Genomic DNA, 12,418 nt, shown 5'->3' on the forward strand with positions numbered 1-12,418 from the left:
AGCCAGCCGTGGCCATAGACCAACTTAGGCCAACAGCCTAAGCTTGGGGGAGTACGTATTTCTCACCAACATTACATTCATGTTCACACACTCATGCTAGTTGTCGGTGCTCATACTTTTTCACTATAACATCCATGCTAGTTTATTTTCCCTTTTATGATTTCTTCTTGTGTGTTTAATAAACCTTAAGAAAAACAAAAAAAATAGTTGTAGCTTTTAGCTAGTTTACTTTCCATACCTGTAGTAGTAATACTAAAAAGAAAACCCAAAAATATTTCTCGTTCTTCTTTTGTTTGTTGGGAGCTTTCCCGTGTAAATAGTTTTATTTCTTTTCTTTCCTTTGGGTCGAGAGGCGAATACCATGATTAAAATGTTAAAGTGGCTCTGATATGCATTATTGTTGATCTGACAAAAGAGCCCATCTTATTGATAACCCACAAGTATAGGGGATCAGAACAGTTTTCGAGGGTAGAGTATTCAACCCAAATTTATTGATTCAACACAAGGGGGGCCAAAGAATATTCTCAAGTATTAGCAGCTGAGTTGTCAATTCAACCACACCGGGAAACTTAATATCTGCAGCAAAGTATTTAGTAGCAAAGTAATATTATAGTAATGGTAGCAAAAGGTAATGATAGCAAAAGTAATGTTTTTGGTATTTTGTAGTGATTGTAACAATGGCAACGGAAAAGTAAATAAGCGAAGAACAATATATGGAAAGCTCGTAGGTAATGGATCGGTGATAGAGAATTATGCCGGATGCGGTTCATCATGTAACAGTCATAACCTAGGGTGACACAGAACTAGCTCCAATTCATCAATGTAATGCAGGCATGTATTCCGAATATAGTCATACGTGCTTATGGAAAATAACTTGCATGACATCTTTTGTCCTACCCTCCCGTGGTAGCGGGGTCCTAGCGGAAACTAAGGGATATTAAGGCCTCCTTTTAATAGAGTACCGGACCAAAGCATTAACACATAGTGAATACATTAACTCCTCAAACTACGGTCATCACCGGAAGTGGTCCCGATTATTGTCACTTCGGGGTTGCCGGATCATAACACATAGTAGGTGACTATAGACTTGCAAGATAGGATCAAGAACTCACATATATTCATGAGAACATAATAGGTTCAGATCTGAAATCATGGCACTCAGGCCCTAGTGATAAGCATTAAGCATAGCAAAGTCATAGCAACATCAATCTCAGAACATAGTGGATACTAGGGATCAAACCCTAACAAAACTAACTCGATTACATGATAAATCTCATCCAACCCATCACCGTCAAGCAAGCCTATGATGGAATTACTCATGCACGGCGGTGAGCATCATGAAATTGGTGATGGAGGATGGTTGTTGATGGCGATGGCGATGGATTCCCCTCTCCGGAGCCCTGAACGGACTCCAGATCAGCCCTCTCGAGAGAGTTTAGGGCTTGGCAGCGGCTCCATATCGTAAAACGCGATGAATCCTTCTCCTTTATTTTTTTCTCTCCAAACACGAATATATAGAGTTTTGAGGTCGGAGGAGCTCCAGGGGGCCATGAGGTAGGGGCGCACCCAGGGGGCAGGCGTGCTCCCCACCCTCGTGGCTAGGGTGTGGGACCCCTGGCCTTGATCTTTTGCTAGTATTTTTTATTATTTCCAAAAATACGCTCCGTGGAGTTTCAGGTCATTCCGAGACTTTTGTTTCTGCACATAAATAACACCATGGCAATTCTGCTGAAAACAGCGTCAGTCCGGGTTAGTTCCATTCAAATCATGCAAGTTAGAGTCCAAAACAAGGGCAAAAGTGTTTGGAAAAGTAGATACGACGGAGACGTATCAACTCCCCCAAGCTTAAACCTTTGCTTGTCCTCAAGCAATTCAGTTGACAAACTGAAAGTGATAAAGAAAAACTTTTACAAACTCTGTTTGCTCTTGTTGTTGTAAATATGTAAAGCTAGCATTCAAGTTTTCAGCAAAGATTATAAACTAACCATATTCACAATAACGCTTAGGTCTCATGTTTACTCATATCGATGGCATAATCAACTAGCGAGCAACAATAATGAATCTCGGATGACAACACTTTCTCAAAACAATCATAATATGATATAACAAGATGGTATCTCGCTAGCCCTTTCTGAGACCGCAAAACATAAATGCAGAGCACCTTTAAAGATCAATGACTGACTAGACATTGTAATTCATGGTAAAAGAGATCCAGTCAAGTCATACTCAATGTAAACTAACAGTAATGAATGCAAATGACAGTGGTGCTCTCCAACTGGTGCTTTTTAATAAGAGGAGGATGACTCAGCATAAAATTAAATAGATAGGCCCTCCGCAGAGGGAAGCAGGGATTTGTAGAGGTGCCAGAGCTCGGTTTTGAAATAGAGATGAATAATATTTTGAGTGGTATACTTTCATTGTCAACATAACAACCAAGAGATGGCGATATCTTCCATGCTACACACAGTATAGGCGGTTCCCAAACAGAATGGTAAAGTTTATACTCCCCCTCCACCAACAAGCATCCATGGCTTGCTCGAAACAACGAGTGCCTCCAACTATCAAGAGTCCCAGGGGGAGTTTTGTTTGCAATTATTTTGATTTGATTTGCATAAAGCATGGGACTGGGCATCCCGGTTACCAGCCATTTTCTCGCGAGTGAGGAGCGGAGTCCACTCCTCTTGAGAATAACCCGCCTAACATGGAAGATACGGACAGCCCTAGTTGATACATGAGCTATTCGAGCATACAAAACAGGATATTTATTTGAAGGTTTAGAGTTTGGCACATACAAATTTACTTGGAACGGCAGGTAGATACCGTATATAGGTAGGTATGGTGGACTCATATGGAATAACTTTGGGGTTTATGGGATTGGATGCACAAGCAGTATTCCCACTTAGTACAGGTGAAGGCTAGAAAAAGACTGGGAAGCGACCAGCTAGAGAGCGACAACAGTCATGAACATGCATTAAAATTAATCAACACCGAATGCAAGCATGAGTAGGATATAATGCACCATGAACATAAATATCATAGAGGCTATGTTGATTTTGTTTCAACTACATGCGTGAACATGTGCCAAGTCAAGCCACTCGAATCGTTCAAAAAAGGATACCACCCTATCATACCGCATCACAACCATTTTAATAGCATGTTGGCTGAGGGAGTCCTGGATTAGGGGGTCTCCGGACAGCCGGACTATATCCTTTGGCCGGACTGTTGGACTATGAAGATACAAGATTGAAGACTTCGTCCCGTGTCCGAATAGGACTCTCCTTGGCGTGGAAGGCAAGCTTGGCAATATGGATATGTAGATCTCCTCCCTTGTAACTGACTCTATGTAACCCTAGCCCCCTCCGGTGTCTATATAAACCCGAGGGTTTAGTTCGTAGGACAACAACAATCATACCATAGGCTAGCTTCTAGGGTTTAGGCTCTACGATCTCGTGGTAGATCAACTCTTGTAATACTCATATCATCAAGATCAATCAAGCAGGACGTAGGGTATTACCTCCATCAAGAGGGCCCAGACCTGGGTAAACATCGTGTCCCCCGCCTCCTGTTATCATCCGCCTTAGATGCACAGTTCGGGACCCCCTACCCGAGATCCGCCGGTTTTGACACCGACATTGGTGCTTTCATTGAGAGTTCCAATGTGTCGTCACCATAAGGCTTGATGGCCCCTTCGATCATCGGTAACGATGCGCTCCAGGTTGAGGTTTTCCTCCCCGGACAGATCTTCATATTCGGCGGCTTTGCACTGCGGGCCAACTAGCTTGGCCATCTAGAGCAGATCGAGAGCTACGCCCCTAGCCATCAGGACAGGTTCGGAAACTTAAACTACACCGCTGACATCCGCAAAGACTTGATCTTCGACGGATTCAAGACCATGTCAGGTGCGCCGCACAATCACGACGAGCATGACGTGACTCTACCGTCGGACAGTGTTCGGGAGATCACACGTGCAACTACTTCGGCCCTCAATCCGGAGCAAATTGTGCCATCCGAGGACGGGGGGATAGACCCCGCCATGGAGGCCGCACTCTCAGTGGCGATGGAGCCGGATACTGACTTCACCCCTTACGAGAGTCGTATTGCCGAACCACTGGATTCGTCTCCGGCCACGGACTCCGGGCCGCCTGCGTCCATGCCTATCGAATCCGATTGGGCGCCGATCATGGAGTTCACCTCCGCGGATATCTTTCAGCACTCACCTTTCGGTGATGTGCTAAACTCATTAAGGTCTCTCTCCTTGTTAGGAGAACCTTGGTCGAACTATGTCCAGCTAGAATGGGATGAGGACGACGAAGAAATTCGCCCCCCACCCACCACCCACTTAGTAGCCACTATCGACGATTTAACCGACATACTCGACTTCGACTCTGAAGACATCGACGGTATGGACGACGATGCGGGAGACGAACAGGAACCACCGCCCACAGGGCGCTGGACCGCCACATCATCATATGATATATACATGGTGGACACCCCCAAAGAAGGCAATGGCGACGAGACAGCAGGGGGTGACCCCTCCAAGAAGCAACCCAAGCACCGACATCAGCGGCGCCGCTCTAAGTCCCGCCATAGCAAAAGCAGTGATACCGGCACAAGAGACAATAACATTCCGGATAGTGTCGAAGACGACAACAATCCCCTCCAGCATGATTTAGAGCGGGAGGGTGAACAAGCTAGCCCTCCAGAGCGGGCAGCAGATAGAGAATCGGAGGAGGACAATTACATGCCTCTCTCCAAAGACAAGGTGAGCCTCGGCTATGAAGAATTTATCGTGCCTGAGGATCCCTGTCGGTGTCAAAACCGGCGGATCTCGGGTAGGGGGTCCTAAACTGTGCGTCTAGGACCGATGGTAACAGGAGGCGGGGGACACGATGTTTACCCAGGTTCGGGCCCTCTTGATGGAGGTAATACCCTACGTCTTGCTTGATTGATCTTGATGATATGAGTATTACAAGAGTTGATCTACCACGAGATCGTAGAGGCTAAACCCTAGAAGCTAGCCTATGGTATGATTGTTGTATATGATCTATCGACTAGCCTGGCCTCGGTTTATATAATGCACCAGAGGCCTAGGATAACAAGAGTCCTAGCCGAATACGCCGGTGGGGAGGAGTCCTTGTCTTGATCACCAAGTCTTGTGGAATCTTCCATGTATGCGGCAGCTGTCCGAACTGTCCCATGAGTATACGGCCATGGGGGTCCTCGGCCCAATCTAACAAATCGGGAGATGACGTGGTGAGTACCCCCTAGTCCAGGACATCGTCAGTAGCCCCCTAAACCGGTCTTCAAGTTAGGGACGCTCCTCGATTCTTCCAAACTGTTCTTCATCTTTGGTTGTCGGTCTTGAAAACTGGTTCAACAAATCTTCTCATCTTCGATCGTGAGGATCGCCGAAATGCATTCGACGAGTTTACACGTCGGGTATCCGAGGAGCCCCTTTAAGTTTTCGGCCTTTATCAATGCCTTGTTATTTTTATGCCACACCTCGGGTTTGAAGGTGTTCCCGGGTGGCAGTGTCCTCTTGCATCCGAGCTCTAACGCTGGACTGCATTCGAAGTATCTTTTGCAGCCGAGCACCAATGCTGGACTGCTTCCGAGCTCCAACGCCGAAATGTATCCGAGCTCCAATGCCGGACTGTGTCCAAGCTCCAACGTCGGACTATATCCAAGATGTCATAGATCATCTTAATCCAAAAAAGTTGAAGGAGTTTAGCCGAGCTTAATGCCGGAAATTCCCTCTATGGAGCTAGCCGCTAGCGCCCAAGCTTTATGCCGGACTGCTTCCAAGGTGGTGCACCACCCCGACCGCGGGCTGATTTTTTGTGAATATTTTTAACTGGTGCAGTTTATTCTCTGCCGATGTATATCCAGTAGCCCTCAAGGTGTGTATCAGTCTAAAACCCGAGATGCACCTGAAGGCAAGCATAAAACCACTATTCCCAGTAGCCCCTGAGACTCAGGTCGATGCGTGAAATCGGCCTGAGGATCAACTCCTAGCTTGGCAGCATACATAGGAATAAAAAACGCAGTGTAATATATTAGAGATAATAGTGATCGGCGAACGGGCCCCTTAGAGAGGGTCATGAGAAGTCGCCTGGATATATTAGCTTGAAGCCAGATAGGTCTAGATGGTACTTATTGTTGTCCAAAGACGTGCTTTCCCATAGTTTGATCAAGCCGAACACTAAGCCCTTTGAATTTTCTGCATTGAATAGGCAATGCAGTAGCCCCCGAGACACTGGTCGGGTGGCAACACCATATCAGGGGATCAATGTGCCCCTTTAATATTTGTATATAATGAGCGCAAAGCCCAATAGCCCCCGAGCCTTAATGTGGGCACGGGTGGTCGAATTAAGGATCGATATCCAGAGTAAAAACACAGATTATGTGTAATGATTCTATGTATACAAGTACTTTACATCATTATTTTGACTCCATTGCGACCGTTTATCAGTTGAAAGTGGCCCATCGTCGGCCTCTACCCCTTGGTAGATACTACGCAGGGTGTTTCCGCAATAACAAAACAACCCTTAGCCGACATCTCGGTGCTCGAAGGCGGTTGTGTTAGCGGAAATGAGGTAATCAGATATGCGGGGTTTATACCTTTCGCTTAGTCATAGGAGCTTTAAACTGGGGAAGCTAGCTATGGGCCCCCGGTTAGTGTTCGGCGACATTCGAGGTCAAGCCGTAAACACTTCGGCCAATGTTATGAACGGCCCGTCATTTAACATAGTCATCGGATCGCTGACCAGTTTACGCCTATTGTGACAGTCAGTTTTCAGCTTTCTCCACTGAGGTGTTTAACCATGCGAGCTGAAAGCACAATCGCAGTGGTTCTCCCTTTGCACACCTAGTCGAACAAAGCGGAACGTAGGAGGCAAGCACAGGAGCCGGGAACCCAACTATTGACCGAAGACACAATTCGAAACCGACGCATATATAGTAATGTCCGAGAATGTTTTTGCCGAATCTCTAAAGGTGCCCGCCGTTGCACTGCGAGACTTATGCTGGAAACACAGAAATAGTTAAAAAGTGCCATAGGCTTGGAAAACCAAAAAACGTCAGTGAAAACCTGACGTCCGAACAAGATCAAGTGTTCGGTGTCAATCTGAATATTGGACTTTAGACAGAAAAAAAAGTGCTTCTGTCGTGTTTTAACATGACACATCCTATCTAAAGACTTCAAGCGGGTCAGCCTACGGCTTCAACCTCCTATCCCGAAGGTGGAGTACTTCTCTTTAGGCCAGTTTAGCAAACTAAACTCTAGCGGCTTTGAGAGGGAAATTGGGCTCCCCGGCTAGTGACCACGCACTCGTGTCGAAAAAAGAAGTGATAAATAATAATAAAAATGTTGCAACGACTAAGAAGAAGAACACTTACTATAAAACGTCTCATATAAATTTAAGAGCCCCCAAGTAACTTGGGTAAAAGAATTTTATGTATAATGATTGTATGTACCAAAGTACTTATATCATATATGTGTTCACCCGAACTTTATACGCGTCTTAATCGACCGTCGGCTTATCCCTCTTCGGTCAAGGGCCGAAAAGTGTTATGTACTCCGCCTGTTGAGAATATCGACGGTGTTTCTGATAACCAGGCAATCAGGCCATAAGGTTGTAACAGACAAAGAGCGCTCAGGGAACTTATGCTATATTACTGACGAAGTGTAAGAAGCATCTTCGAAGAAAATAGTACCCCCACCGATACCTTTCTCCGGTGCTCATTATTACTATGAGACGTGTGCAATAGATTTTTTGTACTCATGAGTTCCGTTGTGTGCCGACCATAATTGAAAACAATAAGAGCGCTAGCTTTCGGCTTCACCCTATCTGAGGTCCGGCTCAGATGACCCGATCGTGATCATCACAAAGGTGCTCCCCTTACTCTCTAGCCGAACAATCGGGAACGTAGGGGTAAACACAAGAGCGAGGCAACCCAGCTTGCAAATTGCTTAAGTCAATATGGTGCATATTGTGGCGTAATACACGAACAAGGAACGAAGTCGTACAAGTATAATCATATGCAAGAGGAAAAGCTTCATAAAGGAAGCCCCCAAGTAAACGGGGTATTTGAATTTGTGCGTCACAAACAAAGTTTTGAGAAGGAGATTTTTTACAAGCAACTTTTTTCCAAAAAGGTATAATGCTTGGTCGAACCGAACACAAGTTGAAAATTTGAAACTTTGAGCATGAAGGCAACTTAGCTGGTTAATGTGTTCGGTATTGATGACACGGTCTGAGCTTGATGCGGGACAAGGTTCCATCCCCCAAGCCGGTCCCAAGGTGGTGGAGCAAAGAGCTCGGCACTCCGAAGTGGTGACATAGCACGGTCAATGCAGGCCGGCAGAGTGATTTCGAAGTCCCCGGCATGGGGTAATGAAGTGTTGACGAAGCCCCCCGTCTAGCCGAGGTGGCGTGGTACGTCAGTACGCCGAGTTGACGATACTGCCCAACCCGAATCATTTTCCTGTGCACAAAAAATGGTGCAAATCGGAGATAATAGTAAAAAAATCGTTGCATAATAAATAATTTATGCAAAGTGACCAATAAAAGAAATATGGCCTAGCGCCGAAGTCAATGTCGATGCCGGGCGTCGGCGTGATGCGGTAGAGGCATGGCAAAGCCTGAATTCATTGGTCGGTCCGAGTTCCGGATGCGGCATTCGCCGGACTATATACGGAAACTGACCGAACCACCATGCGACCGTCGTTAATGCGGCCATCATTTGATAGACCTGCGTACATATGATGGACAAACCAGAGTAATAATTCCTTGGGAAAAATGAACCCAAACAAGAAAAAAATACTAGGATTAACAGCACCTGGTTTATTTGTTGTAGCAATCCAAAGAAAGGTGATTCCCAAAATTGGGACTCGATCCGCACACCCATTGCCTGATGGGCGATAAAGCAACGGCATGGCGATGCTGGCAAAGTTTGGCTTGCCGAGGCAAAGCCCTCGGTCCAGCTAACGTGATGGAGCTGGTCAGCTAGTAACGTCGAAGTCTCCGGAGTAGGTTGATGAAGAGATGGCAAAGCCCCCGATCCAGCCGAGATGTCGAAGTAGGTCGGCGTGATGGACACCGGCTTGAAGAAGCAATAGTGCGGCCCTGCCGATGCAGGTCGTGACGTGGTCAATGCCGGCTTGATGAAGTGACCATGCGGCGATGACGGTGTGCCTGCTCCATGTAATCCATGGGGCGGCGATGTTGGTGATGATTTATCCTTCGTGATGCTGAACTCCTATTCGGCTCGCCGAGATGATGATCCGAAGAAGTTGAGCTCGGCTCAACAAAGTGACGACGTGTCTAGCGCAGGTCGGCAGCCGTGGAGCAATATTGTCGGACTGGTTTGACACCAGCATGATGGTGAAGATCATGTTCAAAAGATTTTAAAGTTAGTGGGATGTGTTCGGGAACAAAACACAATACCCCATACAAAACTTCCTTCAAAAAGGATGTTTGAAATCCCGTTCATAAAAAAGACGAACTTGGGTCAGAATCGTTTTAGCGCAGAAAACAGATCCGAAAAGTGATGCACTAATCGGAAGGTTCCCGAAGTTTGGACTAGGGCTAGAGAGAATGAAATTATTGAAACTGATAATATTGATGAAAGTGATGATGAAGATTCTCCCCCTAGATATGAATTACCTGTTGTGCCTGGGGGCTATGTTATGGATGAAGAAACTGCTAGAGATTTTCTTGCTTGCAATGATAGGAGTGTTCTTAAGAAATTATTAGCTAAGCTGAAACAAAAAACTCTGAATGCTAGAATGAAATATGATCCTGCTTATGCTACTTCACCTATCTTTGTTACTGATAAGTATTATGAATTCTCTGTCGACCCTGAGATAATTACTTTAGTTGAATCTGATCCTTTCTATGGCTATGAATCTGAAACTGTTGTGGCACATCTTACTAAATTAAATGATATAGCCACCCTGTTCACTAATGATGAGAAAACTCGCTACTATTATAACCTTAAATTATTTTCATTCTCATTAAAGGGCGATGCTAAGATATGGTTTAATTCTATTGATCCTGGTTGTGTGCGTAGTCCCCAGGATATGATTTATTACTTCACCGATCCAATGCCTACGAGCTTTCCATATATTGTTCTTCGCTTATTTACTTTTCAGTTGCTATTGTTATCACCACTATAAATGTAACACCCCGGATATGATTTACCTAATATGTAATTCAACTCTTGCCATTTCCGGCCTTAAGTTAATTTATTTTCTCGGGTTCGGGTTTTTGTCTTCGTGTGTTTTTATCGTTGTCATGCATCTCAGATCATGTCATCATGTGCATTGCATTTGCATACGTGTTCATCTCATGCATTCGAGCATTTTCCCAGTTGTCCGTTTTGCATTCCGGCGCTCCGTTCTCCTCCGGTGGTCATTTCTACCTTTCTTTCATGTTTGGGGATTAAACATTTCCGGATTGGACCGAGACTTGCCAAGCGGCCTTGGTTTACTACCGGCAGACCGCCTATCAAGTTTCATACCATTTGGACTTCGTTTGATACTCCAACGGTTAACCGAGGGACCGAAAAGGCCTCGTGTGTGTTGCAGCCCAACACCCCTCCAATTTGGCCCAAAACCCACCAAAACTCTCTCCATCATCTAGAGCGTTCGATCACGATCGCGTGGCCGAAAACCTCACCTCATTTGGACACTCCTAGCTCCCTCTACCTATAAAACTAGCCCCTCCTCCGAAATTTCGGGTCTCTCCTTCCTCAAAACCCTAGCCCTGCTCCATCCGCGTGCCGGACACGTCTGGTCCGCGCCGGACGAATCCCGCCGCCGCAACCGCGCCAATCGGCACGCGACACGTGGCACGCCACCACCCACCACCGCCGCGGCCCACTCGGCCCACGGGGAGCCCGTCCTGGGCCGGATCGGGCCCGAGTCGCCCCGCTCCCTCACGACGCCCGCCTGCGCGCCTCTTCTCCCGCGTCGGCTCACCACCGAGTTCGCTCCGGCCGCCGCCCGCCATTGACGCCTGCGCCGGCCGCCTCCGTCGCCTGCCGCCCCTGGTCCGCCCCGCGCCGCCTTGTCGCCGGTGGGCGCTGCCACGCCGACGCCGCCCTCCACCGCCGCCTCGCCGTCCTCCTCCCGGCCGGCAAGTTCCCCGGCGACCTCCCCTCACTCCGGCGAGTTCTTCATCTCCAGCGAGGACGAACCTCGGGAAGCGCGCCGAACCGGATCCAGATCCAGATCCAAATTTGGATCGGTTGACTTTTTGCCTCAAACCCTAGATTTTTTGCCCTTGTTCATCACATCGTAACTTTGCATCCGTAGCTCCGTTTTGGGCATATAGCATATCAAAATGTTCGCCTCGGAGAGCACATCATTTCATCTCATTGCATCATTTTCATTTGAGTTCATCTTGATGCCCGAAATGCTATTAGAAGAATGCTATTTGGGATAATTGTCAGATCTGCTGCTCCAATTAGATATTTGTCATTTTTGCCATGATTATTGTGTGCATGTTATGCCCCTGAGCTCTTCATGAGTTTTGTTTTATGTTTTGCCATCTATCCAGGGTGCAACCCATGTATTTTTGTGATGTGTGTGGTGACTAGCACAAGCTTGCAAAGTGGTGCATTCGTTAATGCTGATTTCAGGGACTTAGCATTTCCACAAAGTCCTTGAGCTGTTTATCCCAAATTGCCATATGTTCATGTTGTTTCCTAGTGATCCGTGCCTCTTTTGAGGATGATCAGTAAGGATGTTTTGTTAATCTTGTAGTGCTCTATCCATCCATGTCTTTGTTTTCAATTATGGAGCACCCTAGCTTGAGTAATCGAGCTCTACTTTTGTCATTTCGTGAATCTGGGCAGATTGTCTACTTGATTAGCGATTTTGCCGAGGAGGTTGTAGTTGATCCGTGCATGCTATGTTATTGTTCTTGCCATGTCTAGCTTGTATTTTGTGTATTCTTGATGGGTGTATGCTTAGTTTGTCATGACATGCTCTGTAGTGAGTGCATCGAGCTCGTAAACATGCCTACTTGATATCTGTTTCAGCATGCTCCAGTTTTCACTAAGTCTGTGATCTGATTATGTTTTTGCCATGTTCACATGCTTGCAAATGTATTTTCTGATCCATTTTGGCTCAAGGTCACTAAGGGACTTTTGTTAAGCTCTTTGAGTAGCTCCATTTCATGCTTTACTTTGCCATGTTCAGGTCCTGTAGCATATTGTTTTCTTTCTCCAAAGAGTGCTATCTGATCTGAAATTCCAGACAAGTGTTAATTTCACAAAGTCTGAAATCTGTTTACCAAATGCATTTTTGCCATGCTTGTTTGAACCTGTTAATGGATGAATTGGCTGTAGTGCCATTCTTTTGTTAATCTTCATGATGGATCCCTGCCATGTATTTTGATGCCATGTTTGG

This window comes from Triticum dicoccoides, chromosome 6A, assembly GCF_002162155.2.
Source record: "Triticum dicoccoides isolate Atlit2015 ecotype Zavitan chromosome 6A, WEW_v2.0, whole genome shotgun sequence".
Lineage (NCBI taxonomy): Eukaryota > Viridiplantae > Streptophyta > Magnoliopsida > Poales > Poaceae > Triticum > Triticum dicoccoides.